General features: G+C 27.0%; 1 protein-coding gene across 1 annotated transcript in view; it reads right to left on the bottom strand.

Moving 5' to 3' along the window:
- The window catches only part of LOC127283950 (RNA binding protein fox-1 homolog 2), a 410,297-nt gene extending 398,704 nt beyond the window's left edge, over window positions 1–11,593 (bottom strand). The window contains exon 1 of the mRNA XM_051309148.1: window positions 11,169–11,593. The gene's annotated coding sequence lies outside the window, so the exon portion shown is untranslated. The remainder of the gene's footprint in view (window positions 1–11,168) is intronic.
- Window positions 11,594–12,424: the final 831 nt, after the last annotated feature.

Raw genomic sequence — 12,424 nt, 5'->3', positions numbered from 1 at the left:
GTTAATTCTACTATAGGGTATTGATTTCGATTTTTTCCAATCCCATTTAATTTCTTTTCAGAATTTGATTTCAAAAGATTAATTTTGTGAATTTACTCCTGTAAGATTACGTGGTTGATTGGTTACCGCACCTTCTCACAGATTTGTAGCGAGAAAACCTGAGATCGATTCGTTTGCTCTTTTTTTTCATTTTTCTCTCGAAGCGAATTAAAAGGAATAGCAAAATTTAGTTATTTCTATTCTATACACGTGAAATTAAAGAACAAGAAATTAATTTTCCAAATTAAATGAAAATTTCATGAATTACAGTTCTACTGTCAGATTATGATTATTTGTTAAAAAAAAAGGAGTGTGAACATTTTTAAAAATGTATACTGAAACTTTAAAAAAAATGAAAACTAATTCCCTATTACTCTAAATATATAAAATGTAATTATTTCCAGTGTGCTTTCAAAAGATAATTTCGTGAGCGCATTAAAACGGTACTAATTTCTTTGTAGAAAAAAATTAATGTACTTGTTTTTAAATTTTTTAGTATAAAAACAATTGCATGTAATTATTATTTATAAAAAAATATAATTCTAACCTTAGTCTTGAAATGATGTGTTTTGGACGAAAAAATCTGATGGAAACAGACGATTTAAAAAAAAAATTTCATTCACTTCCAAAACAATATTTAAATATTAATTAAGAAAGAAAATATTTTTTTAAGCGGTCGCGATTTTAAAAATTTCGAACACTCCCGAAACAAAAAAATTTACTAAAATAACAAAAAAAAAAACTTTTAACATCCACAAATTTTTTCGTTTGTGATTATTTAAAAAATTCAATCACTCTCGAAATTATTCACTAAAAATTTAAAAATATCAAATAAAAGTCTAAAGAAAGAAAAATAATAAACACAATCGAATTTTAAAAATAATAAAATTTAAACTCCCGTTGACCACTTTTAAACAGGTCAATATACGAATTGAAACTGATTGAATTATTATTTTTGGAATTTTCCATCGATATATTGTTATGACCTTTGACTGAAGGTATATCTTTTGTACATTTAATGTGAACATATACAGCGCATGGAATGCAGGTATAAAGATAATTAAATCCCAAAATCCCTTTGATGCAATAAACAAAATTTTGACATAATTTAAAAATATTATTTTATGAATGGGCCATTTAAAAAAAACGGACCACTCTGAGATTGTAATGTTTTTTCTAAATAATTTTTAAATTTTACCTAGCTAAACTGCTTTTATTCGGCAATAAAAAAAAATTACTTCTTTCCTTATTAAATTATAACCGTAAACCTCCAATCAAGTTTGCTATATTTTTCCTGTAATCTACACGTAAAAATACACATGTATACTAATTTATATTTCCCTGGGTCAAAAATTGTAAAAGTTAAGGTGGGGGGGGGGCTAAAAGTACGTAAGATATTGTCTAACAACAATTTGGTTATTGGTACATTTTTAAAAATAAATTAAGTTATTTTTTAAATCATTTAAGATGCTATTCTAGGTAGATAAACCTGCAAGTACCACTTTCACAAATTTTTTTGTTTATGCCGGAATTACCGTGCAAGCTTGTCTGAGCTAGCGAAATGTCCCACCCAGGGCAAGCTTGCCGTGAAAGCTTGCTGTAAGCTTTCCAGGAAAGGTTGCTGCAATTTTGCCATGAAAGATTGCTGCAAGCATACTAAGAATGATTGCGGCAAGCTTGCAGCAACTTTGCAGCAACCTTTCCAAAAGCTTGTTGAAATTCTCCTGCAACCTTACGTAGCAAGCTTACAGCAATCTTTCACAGCAAGCTTGCCGCAATCATTCTTAGTATGCTTGCAGCAATCTTGTAGCAATCTTTCATGGCAAGATTGCAGCAACCTTTCTTGGAAAGCTTACAGCAGGCTTTCACGGCAAGCTTACCCTGGGTGAGACATTTCGCTAGCTCAGACAAGCTTGCGGCAAGCTTTCACGGCAAGCTTACCCTGGGTGAGACATTTCGCTAGCTCAGACAAGCTTGCGGCAAGCTTGACAAGCTTGCACGGTAAGCTTGCTGCAAGTTTTCGTGCTATCTGGGCGTATTCAAAAATTTAGAACTATTTTTAAAAAAAAATTACTTCCATGAAGTTAGCGTCAACGCTCAGCGTCGAAAATTGTTTTCCTTTGGACCAAAATTGTCAATTTTTTTTAAGATTTTCGGTCCAAACAATGCTTTGAGAAATACTTTTCAAGGTATTATGTGAATCCAAAACCTTTTTAAAAATCAATTTAATATTTTCTGTCCCGTGAAAAATAATTTTCAACGCTGAGCGTTGACGCCAACTTCATGGAGGTAAAAAATTATGGACCACCACAATCCGATTTACAATGGACTTATTATTTAATGGAAAAAAAGACCAACAAATTTTTATTTTTGAAAGCATTGTTTATCGAACAATATTCACAGTAACCGACAAACAAATTGTATTTGTAGTATGATTAGGCTTTTGATAAAATGTGAATAACTCCAAAGCAAAATTTATAATTATATAATTTGTGAATAATTAAAACATACTGCAAGTACAATTGCTATGCTGGTTAAGATTCTCAACTGATGTACAATTTGCAATAAAATACTCTTTCATAAAATTACTTTTAAAAACATTTTAAAGCATCTTAAAGGAATTTTAATTGTAATCTAAATGTAATATGTCGAGTGCATACACACTCATTCACAGTGGAAATGGTTACGATGCGCAATGGTTAACTGCGCGTTAGAGTCAATTCTGAGTTCCGTAATTTTTCAGGTTCAAATCCTTAAGTCTTTCATAGCGAGCAAAATGAAAAATTATGAATGTAAATAGAAATATTCATTTCAAATTTTATAAGATCTTGCGAACTTTTCAGAAGAAACTACTAAATTTATTTGGAGAAAGTACTGAAAAAAAGGTACTGAATTATTTTGAAATTTTCCTGAAATTTTTCGGACTTTCAAATGAATATTCATGAATATCTCTGAATTTTTCCCTCGTATACAAAGTTACTGGATTATTTCAGGAGTTTTTCCTGAACTTTTTCGTTCCGAGTACGAACAAATAACACAATGCTTTTTAATCCGATTTAACCTAAAGTTTCTGGCACCTGAGATTTTCTTTTTTATTTCGTTAAAGATCATAAATACATTATTTTTCAATAAAAATGAAAATTTTCTGTGAAGCCATTTTTGAAAAAAGTCGATTTGAAAATTCAAAATGACAAAAACTCAATTTTACTTCAAGAAATATTCATTTAAGAAATAATTTCATCAGATGAAATTTGTAGATATTAAAAAAGGAATTCTTTTTTGTTTTTACCAATTTCTTCTACAATTAATAATTTACTGGAAAAACAAAAAAAAATATATAATGAAAGGTTCATTACGTCCTGCCGCCGTCAGATGGCAGAAGCGTGTAGGGAGCACAAAGTCGCAGCTGTTATTTTGTTACTTTTCTAATTTTCTTTTTTCAAAGTATAATTTTTTAAGAGTGTCGAACAGTCTCTGAAATTCTTTGGCATTTAATTATCGCCCTTTAAAAAGAACACTGAACGTAAAAATGTTAAACATTGATTTTAAAATACTTTTTTTTTTCTTAAAACACGGACACTTTTAACAACATGCCAAGGATCCTTATCTTATAAATTTCATAAATCCGAAAGATTATGCAAATCCATACAAAAACAAAATTGAAAAACGAAAATTAGAAAAGTAACAAAATAACAGCTGCGACTTTGTGCTCCCTACATGCTTCTGCCATCTGACGGCGGCAGGACGTAATGAACCTCTCATTATATATTTTTTTGTTTTTCTAGTTAATTATTAATTGTAGAAGAAATTGGTAAAAACAAAAAAAAATTCCTTTTTTTAATATCTACAAATTTCATCTGATGAAATTATTTCTTAAATGTTTTCTTGAAGAAAAATGGAGTTTTTGTCATTTTGAATTTTCAAATCGACTTTTTTCAAAAATGGCTCCACAAAAAATTTTTGCTATTACTGAAAAATGATGTATTTATGATCTAGAATCGAAATCAAGAATAAAATCCCAGGGTGCCAGAACCTTTAGGTTAAATCGGTTTAAAAAAAAACCGTGTAATATAATGACTTTAAGGTGGATATTTTTGAAAAACAAGTTAAGAAAATTCTTTTTCAAATTTTTTTTTCTACATACAGTCAATTGTATAGAAAAATATGGGATAATGAAGAATAAAAAAAAGTTGTTCTCAAGAGCTTAAACTTCTTGGAAATCATTTATATTTTTCCTGATTCGAAGAATTTGATGCTCCTTGAAGAGCAATGCATGTAACCTATAAGAAAATACGTACAGGATTACAGAATCGGTTTTTGATCCGCTGATAGTATATATATATATAGTTGTACATAATACAGTGAGCGCAGAAAGCGATTCAACAATGAAGCAACGGACATATAAGAAAGAAGTTGACTGACTTGTCGCACGGTCACTTGTTTTCTGCTCGTTCGACCGGATTTCTGAAGGACTACCTAAGTATATATATACACTCGCTAATGTCAGAATCCAATGTCCGCACACAACCTATTAAAGGCATAAAAATTTTCCTCTCTTTTTTTTCTCCTTTTTTTTAATCTTTTTTTATTATATCCATATGACATTTTATTTCCCATATGTGTTCCATCAAGGATCACTGTTTTTTTTTCTTTTTAGTAGAGAGATTTCCACACGACAATTCTCTCCTTTTAATGAAATCGTAAAATATTTATCTTTTTACTTTGTCTTTAACCCAGTTTCCGAGAGAGAGAGAGACACTCTTTTATACAATCAGATGAATTTCAAATTTTGAGTTCACTATTTGTGAATCAGATATTTTTGTTTGCTATACAAAATTAATTATTAGAATTTCTATTAGTAAATTGATTTTCTAGCTCTTTGTGTTTTTTGAAAAAATTTGCTTTTGGGTAGAAAAAAATTTCTTTATTCTGAATATTCCTCTTTCACCATTTCGGGAAGAAAAATTTTCTATTGTAAAAACTTACGAAATCGTGAATATTATTTTTTATGTATGTGTTTTTCTTAAAAATGAATTTTTTTTTTGGAAAACATTCTTTTTTCTTACCTACAAATTGAAAAAGACGTTAAATTTTATAGGAGAATATTATTCACGTCAATATTCAAGTATGCACCGAACTTTATAAAATTTCAATTTCCCAAAGGTAATATCTTGCGCTAAGGAGAGAGAATAACTTTTACAGCTGACTATTCAATAAATATTAAAACAATTGAATATTTAATTTAGAAAATAAACTTACAATGACACTTTTTTCCTCTTTTGTTTTGCATAAAGTTTTTAATAATATTTTCCCTTATTACTAAAACATTTTGTTAATATTTATTTATTTTATACAAATATTGTCTACTTTAGAAATATAATTTTTATTAAAAAAAAAAATATATTTGAAATATATAATTAAAAATTAAATAATTACAAAAAAAAATATGTAAAAAGAAATAAAAATTTGGTTGTTTCAAACAAATTTTTTTCTGAATACAAAAAATAAAACATTTATATTATTATATAAAGTTCTTCATCGAAAAATATAAAGTACTTCATTTATAAATCTCTATTATTTTCCAAGAGATTCATTTTATTATTCGTTTAATTTTCAAGAAGGGAATATTCACAAAGTTGATTACAATTCAAAAAAAAACAAAAAAAAAAAAAAAAAAAAAAAAGAGGAAAATTAAAATTGCCTTAAAGGGATATCTACCTGAATTAATATTTTGTACTGCAACCTCTACGCGCGCGTACATTGAACTGTCAGCCGCACTTTTAAATAAAAGAAGGTATTTTCTTTTTCTTGGCATGTTCCTGTCGTTTTACTTTTCAGAGTCACTTTACTAATGATATAAAAAAAAGTTTTTTGTTCTTCAGAGCAATTTCCAGAACAGCACGTGACTTGGTTGAAAGCGAATCTCCATTGTCAAATAGAAACTACATTTTACACATTATTTTTACTTTTTTTGTCAACCCTTTTTGAAAAAGCGTTGCAAACAACAAGTTACTTCAATTTGTTTATTGTGAGGGAAAAAAGAGAAGAAAAAAGCAAATTCTATATTCGCATCAACCACCTGACCTTTATCGTATATATATATGATTCATTATTATTTGTTAATATATAAAATTCTTTAACTTTACCTAAGTCATAAACACGAAATCACGGAGTCGTAATAAAATTTTATATACTTTTTTTTTATTATATTTTATTATTTATTTTTATATGTATTTTTATACAAAAATACAAAAATTTATTTTTGCCACTTTTGAAAATAAATAATTTATTATTCTTATGTAATACTTTGAAACTCCAATCTCTATGTAAATATGACATTTATGAATCTAGAAAAAATTAATCTCATAATAAGAGGAAAGTTTCACTTCTCAAAAAAATAGCCTTCAGATTTTATTTTTTAAAAATAAAAAGTAAGCTTTTCTCCATCAATCAAAGTAACAACTTTTAAACATAGTGAAGAAAAATGGTACTACTAAACGTTTCGAATTGATAAACCACGCCCTCAGCAGTCATCCCATGAGATAATAAAATTATAAGAAACATTTTTAGGTTATGTTTCTTAGTCACGCTTAATTCGCCAAAAATGAGCGGGCTTTTTTAAATGTAATAAATTTTAAAATCCATATTTTCCAAACAATAAAATAATTTTATTATATTATAGTCAAGTAACTAGATTATATTTAAAGTGCAAATAAAATTTTTCTCTCATCTTAGATATAATTAATAATTTAAAAATACAAAAATAATAGTATATTTTTGTGAGTAAATAAAATTAGTTTAGTTGTTTGCTCACGAATGTAATTATCCCCACCCAAAAAATATATATATATATTTATATATAGAGTATATAATAAATATTTTGAAAGCCCTCATTCTGAAGGGGAAATAAATAGCGAAAATATCTTTTTATTTTCCGATCAAATCATCGAGAATTGAAGAAATCCATCAATAAGAAAAGAAGAAGAAGAATAAGAATAAGAAGAAAAAGAAACTAGCAAACGAAAATAAGGGAGGGTTTGTTGACGTTTCTCGTTAAGCTGTATTGTATGAGAATTGCAATTTTTATTTTTGTATGTGTGTATGAGAGTAAAAGAAAAAAAAAGAAAAAAAAGATCGATAGAATCAACTCTGAATTTTCCTCTACGAGTTTGCTTTGTCAATATTTATAAAAGCTAAGTGATTAAAGGATTAAAGATATGTCAAGGATAAATATTTTTCAAAAATAGGACATTAAAAATAATAATTATTATCATTATTTTTAACAACGATTACAAATTTCTATATATATATAATTACGCATCACAAGAGGCGAATACAGTCACCTACTCTAAATTTAAATTAGTAAAAATAGTAATATTCAATTAGTGACTGACTTTTTGTTATTAATAGAGTTGAAATGTTTACTAACGAATTAGCAAAAATAATAATGTTTCACTGATTTATTAACAAAATTTAACTAATTTTATTTGTTATTTATTATTATTTTATTATTATTACACCCAGAGAAATGTTTTATTTAAACCAAGTATAATATATTTGAGTTAAATAAACGGGTGTATATTATTTTTTTAAATTATCATGGTTAGGTTAAGAGAATTTTTGAAAAAAAATAATTCATGCATTTCTATTAAAACTGACTTTGATTGGTTATTAGGAACTTTCTTAACCAATCAGCTTTAATCAAAGTGAAATATACATCTTTTTTCTCTTTCTCTCTTTAGATTATCTCAAATGGATTGTGCTTATTTTCCCGCTTTGTTTAATCTATTTTATAATAAATCAATCAATATAAAAAGTTTCTGTAACAAAAAATATTGCAAAAAACAAACTGTGAAATGTAGCAAAAAAAGGGAATGTAGAAAAAACTATAATATATATATATAAGTATTTACATCCGAAAGAAAAAATAAACTCAAAATAAGAAGATTTGGTTTATAATTAATAGAGAAATAATTTTCTTTTTGTATAATAATTATAATTAATAATAATTCATAAATAAAAAAAACAACCGAGTATGGGAAAAAAAGCTTGAATTAAAATTTAAAAAAAATTCCTTTTGAGGTTATGTTCCCTTGTCAAGAAAATTAATAATCGCTGTTTTACTTGTTAGTCGGTTAAATTTGGGTAATTAACTTAAACGGTGATTTATTTTCCTTCAATCTCTAAAATTTTATAGTGGAATGCACTTTCATATTAGTTAAGTCACGTTAATCAGGGATTAGTTTTAATTACAGTCAGCTAAATATATATATAGACTCTCTAAATTTGAATTAGTTAACAATAACTAATTTATTAGCAAATAGTTAGTTACTAATTCGAATAACAATGTTTCTACTAATTTTTTAGTAAAAAATAACTAATTATTAGTTAAATCCACTTTTAAGTTATGTCAATATATCTAAAATTTCTGGTAACAACATGGAAAAAAATCTTTACTTGGAACAGCGATATGTTTTACTAAAACAGCGAAAGTTTTCGCTATTCTAGAGAAAGATATCGCTATTTCTTATAAAGATTTTTTTTCGTGAATTTTTACCACTATTACTGACTCTTTGTTAAAAAAAATTAGTTATTTTTAACTAATTCAAATTTAGAGCCACAGAAAAAAAGTTGGATAAATTTTGTTGCGAGTAATTTTAACCAATGCTAATTCACATAGATGGTGGCGCCCCTAACTAGGATTTTAGGTTAAAATTTCTACTTTTTTTTCGTGTGAGAGTATATTTAAATAAAAAAAAATAATAAATAGTAAAAATAATAAATATTAAAAGTAATAAATAGTAAAAATAATAAATAGTAAAAATAGTAAAAAATAGTAAAAATAGTAAATAGTAAAAATAGTAAATAGCAAAAATAGTAAATAGCAACAATAGTAAATAGTAAATAGTAAAAATAGTAAATAGTAAAAATAGTAAATAGTAAAAATGGTAAATAGTAAAATAGATTTTTACGATTTTCTGTATATACACACGAAAAAAAAATTTACCTGGAACAGCGAAATGTTTCACTATAGTAGCAAAAGTTTTACTTTTTTCAGTTAAATCTTTCGCGGTTTTAGGTAAATCTCTTTCCGAGCATATATAGGGTGATTTTTATGTTCCAGGCCCACTAAAATTTCTTTTTAATCTCATTTTTTTCATTTCTTAAACAAAAAAAAAAGTGGAATTAAAAAAAAAATTTAGGGGGTCCGGAACATAAAAATTACCCTGCATAGAGTAATCTATTACACTTTTCAAAAATTCGTGTTTTAAGATTAGTCAACGAGCTTGCGAGATTCATGAATAATTTAACTCTTAATCTTTTTTCATCTTGAGCTTAGCTTAAGAAGTCTGCGAAGATGTATTATGCATATATGATAATTGCAGAGCTCTGCAATTAATGTTATGAACTTCACGTTGCATAATTTTTTAAATTATTAGGCCTTAATAAAGCTTATATTTAAAGAAAAAAAACTAGTTGCTTTTTTGGTTTTTTAAAAAAAATCTATCTAACATATTATTTTAACTTATCAGTAAAATTTTATTGCTTCCTTTTGCTTTTTTCGCAAATATAAATGTCAAATTTTTTGCCAGCATAATAAATATCTTTTGACATATTAACAAGACAACTTTTTTACAGTCTATAACACGGCGAGTATATATATATATATATATATATAACTTTGATATACTATGAGATAAACCACAACAAGAATTTATAACGATTCTAAAGTTCACAAAAGTTTATAATCAACGATTTTAAAAAAAATATTTTTTTTTGAAAATTTTTATAAATTTTCGCCTGCAAGTTGCATTTTGCAATGTTTATTAATTAAAAATCATTTTTTAAAAAATTATTTTAATTATTTTTTGTTTTAAAAAATAATTTGTTTTCTAATCGTTAATCATACACGGAAAAAGAGGAATTGCTTACAGATGCTAACTGATGTTTGCTATCATATCTATCAAAATTAGTAACCACAGCTAATTTTTTTGCTATGACAACGAAAAAGTTTGCTATGATAAACAATATCAGTGTTAATTTTTAAAAATTTACTGCCACAGCAAACTTTTTTGACCCCACAGCAAATTTTTTCGCTGTCCTTGTATTGGTTAACGTAATTTAATGTGACGGCAAATAATTCGCTGCCATAGCAAATTTTTTCTATACATATAAGATTTCAGCATCGGAATTAATATAAACAGTAAATTTTTAAACAAAGTCTCATAAATCAAAAATTAAAAAAAAAAACTAATTTTTCTATAGTTGATTACAATATTTCTCTTGTAAAATTTAAGTATTTAAGAAGTTCACGCATTAGAAAAAGTTTGCTGTGGCAGCGAACTATTTGCCGTCACATTAAATTACGTTAACCAATACAAGGACAGCGAAAAAATTTACTGTGGGGTCAAAAAAGTTTTCTGTGACAGTATAAATTTTTAAAAATTAAGATATTATTTATCACAGTAAACTTTTTCGTTGTCATAGCAAAAAATTTAGCTGTGGTTACTAATTTTGATAGATCCGATAGCAAACATCAATTAGCATCTGCGATTCCTTTCTTTCTGTGTTTTTTTTTCATTGGAAAAAAGTTGAAAAATAAAAAAAAAATTAATTGTTATACGTTTAACTTTAAATTTAGTGCAAATAAGAAAAAATTTATTTGATTCAACGAAAAAATTATAGTTAATTTAACCTTATTTGAGGGTTGACAGTATATGTTTGTATATATATAACAAATGTTTGTTTGGTTAGTTAAACAAAACTCTTTTGGGGTCAAGTATCATTTTATTGTTATTAGCCGAGCAGAAATTGACCGAACTCAGGTGGTACTTGAAACAGGTAAGTAATATCGGACTCCAATTAGGTTCCTCATTTCATCCACATTGACCCCCCCCAAGAATTGCCCGGTTAGAAATTTCTGCACGTGTATAGTAATTTTCCAAAAAAAAAAATTTCTAAAAAAATTTTTTTTTAATCCCAATAAATGTAGTGTTTTAAAAAGTAAATTAAAACTAAATTAAAATTAAAAATTTTCAAAAATTTAAAATCACAAGTGAAAATATTTAAATTTAAAAAATTGCTTTCCTTTTTACTTAAAAAAAAAAAAAATTGTCAAAAAAACTCACCCCTTTCTTGAGTCAATTCTACAATTTTTTTCTTTTTCGTCTAAAATTTTCCACTTCTAAAATTGCAACTAACTTGAGGGAGCACACATCTCACCGTAAAAGAGAAATTTTTATGACAAGTGTTGTGTCACTGGTGAGTTCACTGACACAGAAAAAATTCACAAGGTCGAAGTAGTACGCGAACCTGACCTACGACTTTTCAACGGATTTGAAATAACCGACAATAAACGCGGAAAAAATTTAAATTATCAAAATACACACATATAACAAATACACATACACACACACAAGAACAAAAGTTCACTAGAAAAAAAGTTTTCTTCTTTTGTGAATTTTTCTTTCTTTTCTCTTTTTTGTTTTTATTTACTCAAGGTATTTTATTTATTTATTTTTTTTTTTTGAATTCGATGATGATAATAATAATAATAATAATAATAGAGACTGTGGCGAACGCGGACAGTTAACGTAAACTGACTGAATTCTCGCTAGTTGTGCGCGACTCGCTGTTCACAATCGCGAGAGACGCGCGCAACACGGGCTCGTGCCGTCGCGACGCCCGCGTCGCTTCATTCGCGCGCAAAAGAGCGTTGGTGAAGAGAAAAAGAGAAAGAGAGAGCGAGGGAGAGAGAGATGCTCTCCTCGAAAGATCCCTGGATTAGGGGGAGAATTAATTTTTCTTTTTTTTTTTTTTTGAGTAACGTCCAGACGGAATTAAGTGTGTGCACTCACTGTTTCAGGATAATTTTTTTTCATTTTTTTTTTTTTTTGCATATTGTTTTTAATTCTGCTGCGAACGCCACATAAAAAACTTCCAGAAGGTTTTCGTATATATATATATATATATATGGTTCGCAATGGGAAATATAAATGTGAAAGTGCACTTAAAAATTTGGAGAAAAAATTTATTTTTATTTAGTTAATTGTTTAGTATTTGAGTTTCAATATATTCTAATTGTATCTAAGAATTGCTGAATCGGAATTTTGATGTTAGATTGAAAAAATTCTAAATGTCAACCAAAAACTTTCAAAATTTACCAGGGGATCAATTATGTAAATCCTTTTTCATTTCCACTTCCACTTTTCCTAATTTCCACTCTAACTAGAATTCCCAATTTCCACTTTCATCTTCAATTCCACATTTTCCAATTTCCATTCCCAATTGTCAATCCCAATTTTTCAAATTTTCGTTCCTATTTCCACTTTTTCCAATTTTCATTCCCATTTCCACTTTTTCCAATTTTCATTCTCATTTTCAC

Source organism: Leptopilina boulardi, unplaced genomic scaffold (genome assembly GCF_019393585.1).
Source record: "Leptopilina boulardi isolate dan_hultmark-lab unplaced genomic scaffold, ZJU_Lbou_2.1 LbouV2_316, whole genome shotgun sequence".
Taxonomy (NCBI): domain Eukaryota; kingdom Metazoa; phylum Arthropoda; class Insecta; order Hymenoptera; family Figitidae; genus Leptopilina; species Leptopilina boulardi.
This window is presented reverse-complemented; position numbering and strand designations above follow the sequence as displayed.